Source organism: Sturnira hondurensis, unplaced genomic scaffold, assembly GCF_014824575.4.
Source record: "Sturnira hondurensis isolate 20B ecotype Veracruz unplaced genomic scaffold, ASM1482457v3 Scaffold0015596, whole genome shotgun sequence".
Lineage (NCBI taxonomy): Eukaryota > Metazoa > Chordata > Mammalia > Chiroptera > Phyllostomidae > Sturnira > Sturnira hondurensis.
The window spans coordinates 7,355,167-7,373,542 of record NW_028088227.1 but is presented as its reverse complement, the minus strand read 5'-3'; the positions used below and the strand labels follow the sequence as shown (position 1 = coordinate 7,373,542).

The 18,376-nt window shown below is 38.6% G+C and overlaps 1 long non-coding RNA gene across 1 annotated transcript; it reads right to left on the bottom strand.

Annotated features, from left to right (window-relative positions):
* Positions 1-474: 474 nt before the first annotated feature.
* On the bottom strand, positions 475-17,822 carry LOC119000296 (uncharacterized). The gene is made up of 3 exons (XR_005069282.1): positions 17,813-17,822; positions 11,965-11,972; positions 475-662 (listed from the first exon to the last, which is right to left on the bottom strand). It is a non-coding gene; the product is annotated as an uncharacterized LOC119000296 (long non-coding RNA).
* Between the last annotated feature and the right edge of the window lie 554 nt (positions 17,823-18,376).

Here is an 18,376-nt window from a genome sequence, read left to right as displayed (position 1 = left end):
ATAGATATGTTAAATGACCCTGCCAGAGGTTAGCTGCAAAGCTGTTGCTGTACAAAACAGCTCTCAATGGCCCTGCTCCATGTGTCCCATCCCCCAGCTCAGACTGTTGGGGTGAGGACATCATAAATATATATTTCTCTAATATTTCCTGGATACCCTGAGTTCTGGACCCCATTACAAATCCCCATTTGGGGGCTCTCCCCTTGGCTGTACCCTGTCACAATCCCTCCTTTCGGATACACAACCCCTTTATAATCATATAAAGGACAATGGACAAAGGTCTCATCTTGTAACTATTTCTGGCTACCTACCCTTTACTCAGGGATGCCCTGCAAAGGTGGGGGAGGGGCAGCACAGAGAGCCAGAGGGAATTCTTCCTGTAAATGGAAGGACCTTATAGAATCCAGGTCAGTTGGCTATCACCAGGAAGTTGTAGGCTCAATGTCCAAAGGCTGGCATTATTGGACAGTTGGCATCCTTGTATTCTGGAGGTGACAGATTTGGCAAGAGTTGGAAGGCACAATTAAATCATACCCACTAAATGACAATGGCAGGGACTTAGGTAAAGAATGGTTTATCTGAAGGAAGATGTACAAGGCATACTACACCTATCTAAAACCCTTGTGTCCCACTATACTTTACTCAGACTGAGGGGAATATATCTCTCCTTTCAGATATCTGGCCCCTTTCTGTCTAAGCCATTAGGACAGAGAAGTGAGAATCAGCTCTAAAATAAAGCCCACAGGCTGCCTGAACCCTTTACCAACCCAACCACTTAGTTCAACCAAACCATTGAGTCTCAGGGGGCAATGATGAAGATGGGCTCCTTAAGTGAGGCTTATGCTGCAACCAATCCCTCAGGTAATAAGGTCATAGACATACACTCTATGAAAACAGAAGGCAAAACACACATGTTAATTTACACAGCAATCCCCAAGCCAGTCTCTGTGCCAGTGAAACTGACTTTTGGGAAGACATTCAGTTGCAAGTTCCTTGCTGCGGGGACATTTGACAATGGCAATTCGATAGGTCCTTTATGACTATAAATTGAACATCTTTGGTGATATTACAAATCCAGTTTCAACTTTCAAATGAAAAACAAACTATGACAGTTAGCTGCATTATTTCAATGTCTAATACTGAGCATTGTGATTTTCCTTGAACCACAATTTTTTTCCTTAACCACAATTTTTTCCCTCATTGTTATTGAAGGGACTACTTTAAGTCCGGCTTTTGATTTTGACTGTTCATTTGCATAAACACACCAAGAGCAGCCTGGATCACCTATGACCTTTAGATCTGCTTTGCTGGAACTCACACAGGGAACCCTTAGATTGACTTCTCAGTCTGCCCCTCAGGGCACAGAAGCAGAACCACATACCTGCCATCTGGCTTCGCCTGTACCAGTCATTTCTCTCAAATCCTCGAGGCTTCCATTGTGCCTACAGGTTCCATTTTTCAGGAAAGCATGCTCCATTCTTTCCCTGTAAAGACTGCCACGAACCACACAAGCAACCAAAATACTAGGCATTTTCCTCATAGGCTTTTGCTAGCTTTGCAAGTCAATCCCATTTCCTCAGGGTTTTCTGGTGATGACTAGAACCCAGATGTGCCTCCTTCAGGTGTGACATTCCAGTCAAAATCTTGGTTAGTAAAACTACCATTAATAACTGGTCTTAATGGATTTATGCAAAGAAACCCTATGTCATCACTCACTCCTTCAGAATGCCAAATTCTGGAGGGATCAAATAGGGAGAAAAATAAAAAGTATGAAGGAAAATCCTTTTCTTTCTGATATCCTTTCATATACCTTCATCATTTACATATCTTACACTTTTCCTTGTTCACTTTCCTACAGAATGTGAAGTTTTACCGTTCCCTGGAATGCTCTATTTCCTTTTCAGGGCAGATAGCAAAATCCAAAACACAGACACAATTTCATAAGAAGGGTACATAGGTAGAGGCATTCTCTTGTACCAGTGCGTCCAATGGTGCCTCCCCAGAGACATGCTTCTTGCCTCAGGCTGAAACATTCATCAGCCCTGAATGACCCATCCTGGGTCCCTAGTGGCAAGGGCATTCTCCCCAAATGGTTACAGGTGACCTTCACTAGGTCTTACAGGTGACCTTAAACAGGTCTTAGGTGACCTTAAGTAGGTCTTCAGTTACAGAGGATTTCTGGTCAGAAACAGAACCAAATTGAAACCACATTCCCATAAAACCAGAAAATGAATAGTTCAGATTTCCTTTCCTCCAGCTTTAACACTTTCACAATCTTTTTACATATTTTTTTTACCCAACCAGATTTAACCGTAATTCACTTTTAATCCCTGTTCGTTCCCTTCACTAGGAAGGACCATATTCCGACTCAGTATCTGGCAGCTGAAGGTCCCTAGCTTTGTAAACACCTGCATGAAATAACAAACACTGTCACCCTGTATCAGGGTTCGGGGTTCGCCGTCCTTCTCCAGGGGAGGAATTTTGAACCTTCCTCCAGAATGCAGGTTCAGCTTTCCCTTTCTGCCTCAGCCACAGCAGTAGGGTCTGCCTGTCCCATAGGCAGTGCCCCTTTTACCCGTGTGTGGTGAATCCAGGGCTTAATTCCCATCAGCTTCAGGGAGGAGTGCCTTGTCAACAGAACATTGTAGGGACCAGTCCATTGTTCAGACAGCTGCTGCTCAGGGCCTGGAGTCTCCAGGTCTTTATTTAGTAGGACTCAGTCCCCTGGCTGGAATGGGTGCAGGGGCTTGTCAGAGGGGTAGACAGACCTAAAACAGAAATTCGGAGGGGTTTCCCATAAATTATTAGGCAAAGTTTCAAAAGGGCTCAAGTCAAGCCCACTTCTGGGTGCCACTATGATTCAGAGGAAAGCAATGGGGAGTGCCTGGTCCCATTTTAAATGTGTTTCCTGGTCCATTGTTGCCAAGATCTTCCTTATGGTGTGAATCATTTTCTCAGTCTTTCCCATAGACCGAGGTCTCCAAGATGTATGTAATTTCCATTGTATTTGCAATACCTGACCAACCTTCTGGGAGATTTCTGAAGTGAATGATGGTCCATTATCACTTTGAATGCTCAGGGGAAGCCCAAACCTGGGCATTATTTCTTTAAGCAACAGTTTTGCCACCTCAGTTGCCTTTTCAGTCCTGGTGGGGTACGCCTCTACCCATCCAGAAAAAGTATCCATGAAGACCAAGAATCTGAAATTTCCCTTCATTTTAGGCATTTGTGTGAAGTCCACCTGTCAGTCCTTGAAGGGGCACATCCCTCTGTATTATACTCCCTTTTCTGTGGGGACGCGCTCTGTCTTAGGATTGTTTTTGGCACATATCTGACAGGCCTGGCTGATCCTGTGGACAGTCCTTTGCAAATAAGGGCCTTTCAGATGCGGCCTAATAAAATCCCTTAGGACATCCCTTCCATAGTGGGTCCCTTCATGTAGGTGCTTGAGGACAGGATACCCTAGAGCCTCAGGGATTAGAATCATACCATGGGTGTTGACCCTCCACATAGAATTGGAATCAGTGTTAGTTTTCCCTCCCCATTCATGGGCTCATTCCTCATCCTGTTCTGTGTAATGAAGCTTAAAATCTGACAAGTCCAGATGGGGAACCAAAGCTGCTAGGTGTGGCAGCTCCTTGGCTGCCTGTCTTGCTGCTTCGTCAGCAACTTGGTTTCCCTGACTGTTTGGGAACCATCTCTCTGGTGTCCTGGGCAGTGTATTATAGCAACCTGGTCTGGTACATTCACTGCCTCTAACAACTGTAAAATCACCGCAGCGTGATTATCATCCTTGTTCCCTGAGGTTAAAAGTCTTCTCTCTTCATATTGCTCCATGGGCATGGACTACCATGAAGGTGTACTTGGAATCTGTGTATACATTAACTTTCTTTCCTTGGGACAGCAGCAAGGCTCTTGTGAGGGCTGTTCAGCCTTTTGTGCTGAGGTTCCTGGCATAAGGGCTTGGGCCTCTATTACCTTGTCTACAGTGACCACTGCATACCCAGCTCGTCGACGGCCATTGTCCATGAAGCTGCTCCCGTCTGTATACAGCTCCCAGTCTGGTGACACCAGTGGCTGGTCTGTCAGATCTGGCCTGCTAGAATAAACTTGGTTGATTATTTCTAAGCATTCATGCTCAAGGGTGGTGTCCCCCTCCAAATCTGGGAGTAGGGTGGCTGGGTTCAAGGTTGTGGTGGTCTGCAAGGTAATATTTGGATTGTCCAGCAAAATGGCCTGGTATTTCCCCATATGCCCTGCTGTCAGCCAATATCCTCCTCTCTGTTCTAACAGAGTCAGAACCTGATGTGGCACCAACACTGTAGTAAGTTGTCCCAAGGTGAACTTCTCCGCTTCCTGTAAGATGTCACAGGAGGCTGCTACTGCCCGGAGGCATGGTGGCCATCCTTTTATTGTGTGATCCAGCTGCTTTAAGAGACAGGGTATGGGTTGGGGAATATTTCCCAGTGTTTGGGTCAGCACCCCCCAATTCTATCCCCTGCCTTTCACGAATGTACAATTTGAAAGGCTTCTGTAAGTCTGGTAGTCCTATTGCAGGGGCTGAAGCCAGCTTCTCCTTCAAAGTATCAAATGCTATTTGACAACCCCCTGTCCAGTCCTTTTAGGAAATTATACAGTGGCTTTGCTATGAGTTGGAAGTTTGGAATCCAAATCTCACAAAACCCTGGGATTCCCAATTCCCAAGAATCTACAAAGCTACCTTTGATTTTCTAATATTTTTAGTGTAGCAATCACTTGCTTTCTATCTGCCATCAGACTCCTAGTACCCTGTTTTAGTCAAAATCCCAGATATGCCACTTCCTGTTTGCAAATTTGGGCCTTCTGAGGTGATACTTTATATATCCCCTTTTTGCCAAATGATTTAGAACTGTGATGGTGTTGTGCAAATAGTCCTCATAGTTACTGCTATTAACAGGTCATCCACATATTGCAAAAGAACTCCCGATCTCAACTGAACATGCCTTAATTAAGTCTTTTGCCAGCACTTCCCCGAATATGGTCGGGGAGTTCTTAAATCCTTGTGGCAGCACAGTCCAGCAGTATTGGAGCGTGGCTTTAGTCTCTGGGTTCTGCCACTCAAAGGCAAACAGTTGCTGAGCCTGCTCATCTATTGGGATGCAGAAAAAGGCATCCTTCAAGTCCAGGACTGAAAACCATTTGCTATCCCAGGCACCATAGTCAACAGGGTGTAAGGGTTAGGCACAGTAGGGTAAATGTCCTGGACAGTGTTGGTAATGGCCCTGAGATCCTGTACAAACTGATACTCATCTTGAGTGTGGCTTTTTGACTAGCAACATGGGAGTGTTGTAGGGTGACCTGCAAGGTCAAGGGTTGAATAATTAAGGAAAGGAGTGGAAGGAAAGAAAGCAGAGTCATTTTAAAGCAATGGAGTTTCTGTGAGGTTACACCTTAAAGTACAATAATCCTAAAATACTTTAAGACCATTTACTGCCTGTTCAACTTGTGTTATAAGTGTCAAGAATTTTAATTCTCTAAACATTTTTAATACCATGAACTATAATAATTTCATTTCATAAATGTATTGTGATTTAACCACATAATCTATTCATACTTTCTTTGTTCTTCATTTCTACTTGCATCTGTATTTCAACAAATGCTATTTTCTTTTTCCTGAAAAATCATCTTCAGTGTAGTCTGTTGATAATTCTGTCAATTTCCTCATCTCAATATCTTTTTTTCCTTAGTCTTCATTTTTGAAACCTTTTTGGTATGGAATTAAGGTCTGCATTTCCATCTCTTCAGCACCTTAAAGTTGTTATTTCATCATGTTTAGCTTCCAGTTTCTGTTGAACAGTAAGTCTTCCTGCCTCTTCTTTGGAGGTAACAGGTCTTTTTCTCTGGCTGATTTGAAGATTTCTTTGGTTTTTGCTTTTTTCCCCTATGGTATGCCTAGGGGTGAGTTGTTTGTTGCATTTATACTTCTTGGTATTTATGGCACATTTTGAAATCTGTAGCTTGAAGTTCAATAGTTTGTCTACTAGCTTTATGAGCCTCTTGAGACCTCTGCTCAGAGGCAGCTGAAAGTTTTATTCAGCTACTTGGTTGGCCTCTGACCTCTTCTTCTGTAATGCTGGGGTACCCAGGTTTGCCTTACTGAATTGCTTTTTCTTCTGTCTATTTTCCAATAGTTCTTTATTGCCTTGTTATCTCTCTCAAAGGAATATAATCACTTTAGTCTATTAAAATGCAGTATGGTATTTAGACCAATTTATTTGCTCTTCTGGAGACAAGAATGTAAATCATTAGCTACTTTTCCTTTAAAATTTTTGTAGATGTATGATATAAGATATAATGGGTTTGTTTCAAACCGTAGCTTGAAATGTATAAATAAATTATGACAGAGAAAAAAATCCTTGAATACTAATAAATTCCTCCTTCTGAATTTCTTTTTACATTATTTCTAAGAAATCTTAAGTGTGTCGTAGAGTTTTTAGTGTGTCTCAGGGACAGTCATTTGGTGTAAATATGTTTTTCTCAAGTAGGTGGGAGAAATAGCATTCCTTCCTACTTTGGAATTGAACTCAGATATCTTCAGTTAAATTAAAATGAGTATGTTAAAAGTAACAGAGAAGAAGTCTTGACAAAATTTTTTTTATGTTTGTACTTTTGTGTACCTTCAGGAGTCTTCCCCTCACATGTAGTTTGCATTCATTAGCCATGAGTAGCCTTTGTTTATATTACTTTTGTTGCAAAATGCAGAGTAACATTTCTAAATATATCAGTAGAAGACTTCAGTAACTCTAATTCAGTAGGCATATGATGTAGAGACATTAGCTGCTCTGTATGGCTTCTTTTGTTTTTATATTCACATTTGAGATTGATTTCAGTTCCACTGTATTTTACCAACACATTAGAATAAAATCATCCATCATGTAATAAGAGTCAAATAGTCTCCTGAGGAATAATTATATTCATTCCTGCATTCAATTGGCCTATGAGAAACACTGTATCTGGCTGAGCTTGACATTGGGAAGATTCTATTTTGACATTTATTCTTACTGGAGAGTTACTTTATATAAGTGCACAAAATATTACGGGCTTAACATTTTTTCTAAACTTGTTTTCCCTTCAGGAATAAGTAAAACATTTTGCAGTTTTATCGAACTATTGATAAAGTATGATAGCTAAGGGAAACTAAAATCTTAGCACTAAAGTGCTTAAAATAATGACAGTTCACATTCTTAATCAGAACTGGGCATGCATACCAGGTAAGAATGGTGAAAAACAACCACAAGAATAGTGCGGCTGAATGACTTTGAGAAACAGAGAAGTCAAAATCCATAAATTGCAGGGATAAAACATTGATCTCTGTTTACTTTCTGAATAAAAGTATTTTGGCAAATGTACCTTTTCTATATTTTGCAAACAGAAGGGATTGAATAGTTATTTCAAACTTTTAAAAAAATATTTACACCCAAATTTTCTGTGAAGGTTCATAAGCAAATGTAATAACATTGTTTATTAATCTTTACTTAATGATTTTGGAGTTTCTATAGCCTTCAAATTAGGTTGAAAAATTAATGTTTATGTATGCTATTGGGATATTTATAGAGACAGTGCCTGACTCATGAAACACTATGTTTTCAAAAATTTATTTGTAAATCAACCACTCGGAGCTCAGAATTGACTTTAGGTGGAATTAAGTTGTCCTATTTCTTGCAGGTATCACCTTTGTATTGAAATTTACTTGTTTAAATGTCAACCTTTTCTCTGGAAAATGAGCTAGTTGAGGCCACTAGTCATGTTCTTGTTCATTCATTAAGGATGCTGTGTGTAGCATTTAGTTGTTGCTCAAAAAATAATAAATCAATTAAAATTATGTTCATAGGTAGACCCTAATAGTATGTATGTGATAGTACTCTAAATACTACTAGCACTATCCTGATCTCTTGGTCCAGAAAGCACAGAACTCTGCAAAAAAAAAAAAAAAAAGAAAGAAAGAAAAGAAAAAAATAAGAGGAAAAAAGCAATTTAATAGAATTTCTTGTTGCTTTCTTGGGAACAGTGCCAGCAGTATTAAATAAATATCTTGAAATGTCTGGCACTAATCTTTATAATCACTCAGTACCCCTTCTGTGTTCCTGTCCCAGTCCCTGGGATGCATACTGGTGCTTCCAATTAATATTTTACTTGATACAACTTTTTGAGACTTTCAAATTGTATGAAACTTAAAATGAGACTGGAAAGCATTAAGTTTGCAAAATCTTCTATTCTGGACTTTGAAGTTGTATAGTTTGAACATTTATATGAGAAACTCAACAGCATAATAAAATTTATTGTCAGTTGCATTTTAAAGAAATTAAAAAGCTAAAAATGCAAATATGAGCCAAAGCTATATAAATACTTTTGCATTGCAAAGATAGGCAATAAATTATAGAGTGAGATTTATTTCTTAAGAATGCAAATGAACCCATGTTGAAAATAGGATAAAAATTCTAGTAATTAATAAAAAATTGGAAAGCAATAATGACTGAGAGTCTTTTGGGTGAATTGTGGTTGATTCAGGATAATAAATTAAAGATAAGCTTTTAATCTTGGACAGTGGTTAACTAACATTTTGGGGAGTGCTTATCAACAGACTGAGTATGGGAAACCTCACAGGCATAAGTCATTCTCAGTATAATTGTAGGGGTTTGGTTTGAGCTTTGACCATCTGCACTGAGAAAGTGTAAGCCAGTTGAGGGGAATGCTTTGACCAACTGGAAGGAGATAACGGGAATAATTGTGTCTCTAGAAGAATTTACTTTGTAGCAAGTGTTCAAATAATAATAAAAATTATTTTAAGTTAAATCAGTGAGAAATTATGGCTCACCCTATTTTAAGATAGGCAATAAATAATAACATCAAAAGGTTTATTTAATTTAAGAGCCATGTGAAATGTAGAAGCAGAAATTGGCTAACAGTTAAAAATACTACTTGACATCTTTTAGAAAATGTAACAAAGCCATTTACTGTAAATAGTTTACTGCAAGTACACTATTACAGTGCCTACAGGGCACTGTGCAGTTTTGTCTACTGAAATATAAAAATAAAATTTGACTTAGGATAACGATGTGCAATTTTCCCCCCAAAATGTGCCTTAAGATATTTGGAACTTTTCACTTACCTTGTGTTAGATTTTCTTGACCACCAGTAATTGTACTAACAAAAATAACTTTTTCTTGTTATGCTTTTCTCTGTAATTGGCTGATCCTGTTTTTTAAAGTAGGCTTGAATTTAGCAAAAAAATTTATAGAAGTTTTTCATCATTAATCTCTCTCCTGAGCTTCCAATGTTATTATTGAGAGAGTAGGTAGAAACTTGCATTACAAAAACATGCCATTTAAATTGCAGGGATATTCTTTTTAAAGAAGATTTAGGTGGACATCAAAATTACAATTAAACTACAGAATAACCATCTGTAGTTTAGAAATCTGGATGAATAGAAGTCCTACAACTAGGGAGTTAAAGAAGAGGCCACATCAAGGCTGGCAGGAGGGGTGGAGATGCAGATGGGCTTGTCCTACAGCCATGGAATGACAGATAAAAATTGGGGAAGATATCTCTGCTGCAGAGGTCCCCTCTGAGGAGTGAGGTCCTCGCCCCACACCAGGCTCCCCCAGCCCAGGGTTCCAGAGCCAGAAAGAGAAGTCTCATAACTTCTGGCTCTAAAATCCAGTGGGGATTGAATCTAAGAGAAACTGAGAGGTTCCACTGTCCCAAGCAGTTCCTCTTCTAGGGCCCACACAGGGACTTATTCTGATCACTCCCTCTGCACTCCAATCTGGGGCAGAAGTTTGAATGAGGCATTCAGGGTGGAGGGAGGCATCTTTCTCCCAGAGAAAATTACTGGCAGAAGGCATTGTTCTTTTGATGAGCCCTCCCTACACAGAGTCATCAGGTAGGCACCATATATGAGCCTCCCTCAACCTGGCTTACATTGTTTTCTCCTCCCTGGTGATTCCCTAAATTCCACTCCACCAAATTTCAGGCTCACAAAAGCTGATTACAGTGGTTTTTCCATACAAATGGCCAGGTTTGACTCAAGCCTCAGATTTTCTTGTAATCTCTCAAACAATCAGCATCTGACCTCAGCATATCTCTTGTTAAGTGGCCCGAGGCCTAGCACTAGCAGCAGGAGGCCTTTTCCCCCCACAGCTTAGTATTGCTTGGGCACCTCCAAGCCCAGTACAAGTAGTAGCCATATGCAGAATGTTGCATTCAAAACCAGGAGAACAAATGTCGGAGACTTTCAGGGTTCCAAAGATGTTACTTTACTGGCCAAGTTTAACCTGCGCAGGGGCGAACTCTCCAAAGTGTCCGGAGACACGGTGCCCGCAAGGGCTGCAAATGAGAGTCGCGCCAAAAGCTTACAGGCTTAGGGTTTTAAGGAGGCGCGCAAGCAAACTGGATACAGAAGCAGATGTGGCGGTTAGCGGTTGGCTCAGGGGCACAATAGGGTTACTGATTATTGGTGAGTTAACTCGTGCACTGGCTCGTGCTCCTTTACTTGATTGGTCAGTTGAGCTTGTGCACAGGGGTAAAATTTCCCCCCCTAGTAACTGTCCAGATGGCTATCTGCCTGACTAACCTTGTTGCTCTTACACCACATCCTGGAACACACCCCGCTCTTCGGGTGTGTCCCGGAGCCTCTTTGCGTTAGTAAAACACCTTTTGCTTCCTTACAGCTATGTTCTGGCTAGTTCCCCTTTGCCCTCAACACAGAACGCTTTGTAGCTCATGCCAGGTGGCCCTGGGCAGAACACAGATGGCAGTTGATCTTGGCTTATAACTCCTTGGTAGTCTCAGAGCCAGCACACCCAGTGGTCAACTTCAGACCACGTCAAAGCATCACGACCCAACCACCTCCACAACTGACACACTCAAGGAGTGGACTCAGCAGACACCAGAGCCCCACTGAAGTCCTGTTCTTTGAGGTGGGCGTCTGCACAGCTGATCCTCCACAGTGGTCAGTGGTTGAAGTCACTCCATGCAGCTGATCAGCCTGCTAGTAAATCCCTCCCATTGATGTGCCGGTAGCAATCATAGCTCGACTACAATAGGAGGATATATACAGCCCACATGGTGGGGTGCACCTCAAGTGCCCAGGTTTGGTGAATGGGGAGGCTGTGCCACTGGACCTTACAGAACACCTACTACATTAGACCACTCTGCCAAGCCTGGGAGACATAGCAGATCTACCTACTACGTAGAAACAAACACAGGGAGAGTGCCAAAATAAGGAGATAAAGAAACATGGCCCAAATAAAAGTACAGCATAAAACTGCAAAAAAAGGCCTAAAAAGAATAGAGACAAGAAATCTACTAGGTGCAGAGTTTAAAATGCTAGTTATAAAGATGCTCAGTTAACTTAGTAAGAACCTCAGCAGCATAAACAAGAAACAGTCAGAAATGAAGGATATGCTAACTAAAATTAAGAATAATTTATTGAGATCAGCAATAGAGTAGATGAAACCAATAATCAAATTAACAATTTGGAATATAAGGAAGCGAAAAACAAAGAACACCCAATCAGAACAGAAAAAAAGAGTTAAAAAAAGACAGTGTAATGAGCCTCTGGGTCACTTTGAAGCACATGAACATCATGGGGGTGCTCCAAGGAGAAGAGGGCGAGAAATTGGAATTCTATTTGAAAAAATAACACAAAACTTCCCTAACTTGGTGAAGGAAATAGACATACAAGTCCAGGAAGTGCAGAGAATCCCAAACAATGTGAATCCAGACAGGTGCACACCAAGATATATCATAAATTAAAATGCCAAATGTTAAAGAGAGAATCTTAAAAGCAGCAAGGATAAAAGCCATTAGTTACCTATAAGGAAGCTGCCATAAGACTGTAAGCTGGTCTCAGCAGAAACTTTGAAGGCCAGAAGGAATTAGCAATAAGTATTCAAAGTAATGAAAAGCAAAGACTTATAAAACTAAGATTACTCTACCCAGTAAAGCTATCATTCCAAATATAAGGACAGATAGATTTTCTCAGATAAGAAGAAGCTAAAGGAGTTCATCACCACTGAACCAGTATTATATAACATGTTAAGGGGTTTTCATTAAAAAGAAGAAAGAAAAAGATAAATTTGAACAATAAACTGTCAATAAATAGATATCCATAAAAAATGTGAAAAATACATATGTATCAATGATGGAATCTAGAAAACAAATGAAACAGAACAGAAATAGACTCTTAGATGCAGAGAACATTTTGATGGTTGCCAGATGGTAGTGGGTTGGGGAGCTGGGTAAAAAAGATGAAGGGATTAAGAAGTACAAATTGGTTTTTATATATAGAATAGTCGTGGGGTGTAAATACGGCATAGGGCGTATAATCAATAATATTGTAATAACTTGTGTCAGGTGCAAGAATCAGAGTGATCATTTAGTAAGTTATGTAATATCTAATCACAGGGTTGTACACCTGCAACTAATATAATAATGTATGTCAACTGTAATTGAAAAATATAAATTAAAAATGAAAAAAAGATTTAGATGTACTAAACCTGTACTACTGCATGACCTTTTAAGTAGGTGACTGTAGAAATCAAGTCAAGTTATAAAATACTAACTACATCAATCAATGTTAATATTTATACATTTAGTCCTCTAATATATACTTTCCTACATGATCTTAGATATGGGAATAAATGTATTGGTAACATGATTCTTTCCTCTCAGTTCTTATATAATAAAATCAAATAATAAGTTTATAGACGCTTTTGGAAAATTTCCGTTAGCTGGCTTCAAAAAGCTGAAGTTTGATAATTGACTCTCTCTTATTATCTGTCGGGCTCATTACACTTTCAAAGCCCTAGCTCATCAGCACTGCCCTCACCCCAGTGGAGTGATCAAAGGCATTCTCGGAGCCTGACAACTTGTAAGCAGTGCTCTGTCTTTCTCTACAAGTGATATGATTACTGTAAGACATTGTAAGTTAATGGAACCCTTAATTTCCTCAACAAGATTATAGAGAAAATATGTATAAACATTATTTATGACTTTTTTCCTTTATTTTTTTCTTCCCTTATCCACTGATATTAAATTACAACATTCAGTATAATTCTATATGTAGAATAGTCCTGTAAGTTCAATTGCTTTTATTTATGTAGTGGTTATCACTTATCATAATGTACTCCATGAAATGTCAATCTTTCTTTCCTAATCTGTTAATACTTTTGCTTGAATAATAAGGCTCCTTATATTCTCCATCTCAATTTTTAAACAGGAAAGTAATTTCTTTAAAAAATTTTTTTATTTAATTCTTGTTCAAGTACAGTTTTCTGTCTTATATTCCCAGCCTTCCCCCCACGCAGTGCTCCCCACCTCCCTCCCATTTCCACCCCCGACCTTAGTTATTGTCCATGTGTCCTTTATACTTGTTCAAGAGAGCATAGTGGATTTTTCTCAGTTGTTTGTGAGAAGACTCTAGTTTGAGTTTTTAAGGTTATGCTTGTATTTTATATCTACTACAATTATCTATTCAGCATATATGAAAGGTGCTTATTTTCAAATAGCTTCATGTTCTGAAATAAAAAAGGAAGTGTACTCATAATGGAAATTAGAAAACCTTTAATTTTTCAAATTAGTTCATTTTCCATTCATCATTTAAGTCATAAAGAGGAAACCTCTAGTTTTAATAGAACAGCCAATTGCTAAGATTGTATTTAAAGAAACTCAGTGACTTAGTTATATGTTTTAAGAGAATATGCTCATTAAAAAATCTTTCTTAATTTTGATTTGTACCTCACAAGATTTTAAGTCATTTAACAAACTGCAGTTTGTAGTTTGAAGATCTGAGAAATGGCTAGGTGAGGCTAATTGAAATATCTGGCCATCAGCAGTGTCAAGTGTTTGAAGTACACAATGCATTATTAGAGTCTGGTTCTGAATATATGGGAGTGGATTTTCATATCATGGATTAGAACCTTCCATATCACACTTTTTACTGTTGTTTTCTCCAGTTATGGAATGAAAACCCTGAAGGCAGTGGTCAGATTTATAAGACTTTTTTGACCTTCAATTCACAGTTGCACATAGTAGGAGAGGAATAATTAGCATATTCACAATATTACTGTTCTTATTAAAAACTGAGAATAATAAAGCACATTTTTCTCAAAGGAAATGTTAGCTATACAATATTATTTGGAGGAAATGAAATGAGGGATAAAGAAAAACAGGAGGAAATGAGGGAAGATTTAATGAGGTGTCTCTTGTGAGGCCCCCTGCTTACAGGAAACACAGTAACAACAATCAAAGGACTTGCCGTAATCATTCGGTTTATCACTGAGAGGAGGAGAATGAAAATATGTCTGTGGAAATGGTGATTTTTCAAAGTCTTGGAGGTTGTTGGCACTTGATTGGGTATCTTTTCATGCTTGAAATGCAAGTTTGAAAAGATTCTGTAGGAGATTAAAAAAGTGGTCTAGCAACCCGTCAGAATTTTCCCCAACTTGTTGAAAGATAAGAATTTTGAACTTGTATTCACATGCTGTGAATATTGGCATTCATTTTATATGACATTCCTGATTGCCGCTTAAAAAACTGCATTTCTGGGGATTAGTCTTGGCTGTGTTACAGAAAGGCATCATATTACATATAGAATTAACCATATTAGATAACACATTTCTCCAGAGTTCATTTTAGTGCTATGAATGTGATAAAATTATCGTCTTTCCAAATGCCAGCCACGAGTGTTCGTTATCCACAATTTAAGAGGGTCTAACCAGGTATGTCCCATTTCATTGTCTTCGAAGTGAGGCAGTGAGAAGTGACAATAATTCAGACCATTCAAGGCTGGTATCTTTCTGGCTTTGAAAGGTCAGTGGTTCTGAGGCTGAATTTACAACTTTTCAAAGAGAATATCCAGTTTATAAAGTATTTTTTCCTCTTAAATATTGCTCTGTGGTTTTACAGGACAATCTCTTTACCTTTCTCCCTGTCGAGCAGTCTCCATTATTATTCACTTTTGGCCCATGTTTGCCCTACTTTTCTAGTGTGTCCAAAGGGAAATGGGTCTGCATACGTGGCTCACCCCTCTCCTACTCTTTGGCATCTGGCTGCCTGCAGGGAGCATAAGCTTTGATTTTCTCTTGGCCATGTGACAAATGAGGCAGCCACATTTCTGACCTTTAAGGAGATCCTGTCATTTGCAAGTTTGCTGTCACTAGTTTTGTGAATGTGCAAAGTTCAGAGGTTCATTTTAGGAAGCTTTTATTTTCCCTAAATAAGACTTGTTCTATTTTACCAGCTCCATCAGGGACAAGGCTGACAGTGTCATTATAAAGACATGAAAATACAGTGAATTTAGCTCTGTTAAAACACTGTCCTTGACCTAGCTGGTGTGGCTTAGTGGATTGAGAGCTGTCCTGCAAACCAAAGTGTTGCCAGTTTGATTCCCAGTCAGGGCACATGCCTGGGTTATGGCCAGGTCCCCAGTAGAGGGCACAAGAGGCAACCACATATTGATATTTCTCTCCCTGTCTTTCTCCCTCCCTTCACCTCTCTCTAAAAATAAATAAATAAAATCTTTTAAAAAATAAGTAAAATATTGTCCTTGCAAGTAGTATAGTTCTGAAAACTTTTTTTTCATTAAACTTTGTTCTAATGGGTCTCAAAATTCTGTGACAGATACTTGTTCAAGTTATTTCCACAAAAATACTAATTTTAAAAATAATAACTTAAAACTGACACAAAAATAATAACTTTAAAAATGGTCCTCAAAACAAACTTCTTCTAAAGGTTTCATAATGAATTGTAATCATTAACTTGCTTTTTACTATTAAACTTAATGGCCAATTGAAATGATCAGTTCTGAGATCTTCCTTCCATCACTGATCAAGACTGGGGCAGAACATTTTGGAGATAACATTCATTTAGTCTTTCTTTTTTTTTCTTTTTAAATTTTGATGCCCATCTGCCTGATTCCTTTGTCTCAGTTGGTTCAGGTCTTGTTAAAAAAAAAAAAGCAAAAGTGTTATTCATTGGTCCTCTAAAACTTTTAGCAAGTATGAAATTATTAACCTTTACTAATATAGGCATTATCTTTTAAGAAGGCATACATATTAGCTCATAAACAAGCAAACAAATGTGGAAAGCAAACATTGTCTAGACTTAGGAAGTTTTATCTTCTAATAATCACTGTTTAGGTAACCAAATGATTGTAACTTTTAGGTTTCATTTTTCTTCAGCTACATGCTTCCTTTTGACTTCTTTGTCATTAAAAGCTCAGTTTTATTCTAATCTGCGATCACTAGCATGCTAAATTCTCTGCTTCTTGCTTACTTGAAAAGAATTAACTCATCAGTGGACCGCTATTTAATCCAACCCTTTTCTAAAAATGATATTAGATATGGTATTAACGTTTTCCCACCATTCCCCTTCATGCTTTAAGGTTTACCAATATTATTGTTTTATTGTGTGTGGGGGTGAACCTGACTTTCTGTGGCAGTTTAGACACAACAAGATTTGACCATTAATATTTCTTCTCCATCGCTCAGATATTGGTTTCATCTTTTTCAAATTCTTCTATTATGATAATTCTTTATCTTTGAGGCCTATAATTGATACAAATATTTTTGTTCATTAAGTTTTAGAAGTAATTTTTCTATATAAAGTAGTAATTTCAGTTCTTGGCTTTTATCAAAGAGTTTTTAAAAGTCTTGTAATAACCATTGAAAAATATATGTACTGTAAAAATAAATTCACATGTCACAGAAGTGCCATTAACTTTTACCGTTTTTGTTTTTTTCTTGTGTCTAGATTATCAAAAATTAACTGGCAAAAAATCAAGTAACCACACACATTTTGTTCAATACAAATTTCATTCTGAGCTTCATCATTTGAGCATAGGCTATTATTTGGCAATTCTGTTTCTTGTTAGCCACTTATAAAATTTTTCTTACCAATTTAAACATCTTTCCTAGTTTTCCAGTGTTGCACATCAACCATCCTCCTGTTCAATGCCTGCTCTCCATCACCTGGGACAGGTTCTAGGAAGGCGGGATTGTTTTGGGTTTGCTTGTTGCTGTATCTCTAATGCTTTTAAGCACCACATTCCTTAAAAGGAAATCTGAGCCAGGGAGTGCCCCCTCCTTTGCACACAAAAATATTCCTGTATCCTAACCCTATTTCTTTATCAATTACTTTTTTTCCACTTTGGCAGAGAGGGTCCTAAGGCTGTTTCCCCTATCCTGCATTTTTGTCTCTCCTGCATTTTTGTCTCTCCTACATTTTTATATCTCCTGCCTTTTTATCTCTCCTGCCTTTGCATCCTTCCTGCTTTTTGACATTTTAATTCTCATCTTCTCCATTGTCTTATTCCCTTTGTTTTCAAACATACTTGTTTTCCCCTACATTAGAAATAAAGATGTATCTTATTCCTCTTTTAAACTGGCATCTGCCCAATCAGACACTGCCCTCATGCTTAAGTCACGGGCCAGACGCCGGGGCTTCACTTCACACATCCTGGTATGTTAGATGCTTAGGCAGTGCCTGCTTAGTAGAAGTCTTTCCTTTTGGCCTTTGTGGCCTTGTACTGCCTGCTTCTATTTCTATTCCTCTATTCCTGTTTCTAGTTTTCTACACTCTTCATAGGCATTTTCCAGATCTCTACCTTCCTTAACACTGAATCACTTTCTTCCAAAACCTTGACCACTCTCATGAATTTAACCACCACCACTCACCAGGTGACTTCCAATATGGCACATGCCCTCAGTTACCAGCTTTATTCCTATTAAAGCAGTTACACAGCTTTAATTGCGTGAGATTAGTAAGACACTTCTCATTTCCTGAATATTCCTTAACACAATATCTATAGCACAAGTCATCCTGTCAAAGAAAACAACCCCAAAATAAGTAAATAAAAAAGCAATTTCCCTTCCTTATTTTTCCCATATACTCTTATTTATTTCAATGGCACTTAAATAATTGGGAGCATCCTTTTCATTATTATCCATATACTTTTAATTTATACATCATCACATTTTAAAAGCACTTTTATATGGACCAGTATGATCTTTGCAATCAGATTGTGTGGCTAGCAGATAATACTGCCAATTTCTGTTTCTGTAAGTACAGCCCTTTGTCCCCAACTGGAATAGTTCCACAGAGAAAGGAAGCAACTTACCTAGATCACTTGACTTGTTACAAACAGAAGAAAGCCGAGAGGCCTGCCTTCCAATTCAGTGTATCTCATCCTGTAAATTGCCTTATCCTGCAGAAGAAAGACCAACTTTAGGGTTAGAGAAATGTGTATTTTAATAATAGCTAATCTGTATAATTTCAGCCTGATATGTAGCCATGGATGCGCCTTTGTTTTTAATTTTAAAAGTAGGAGTAAAAA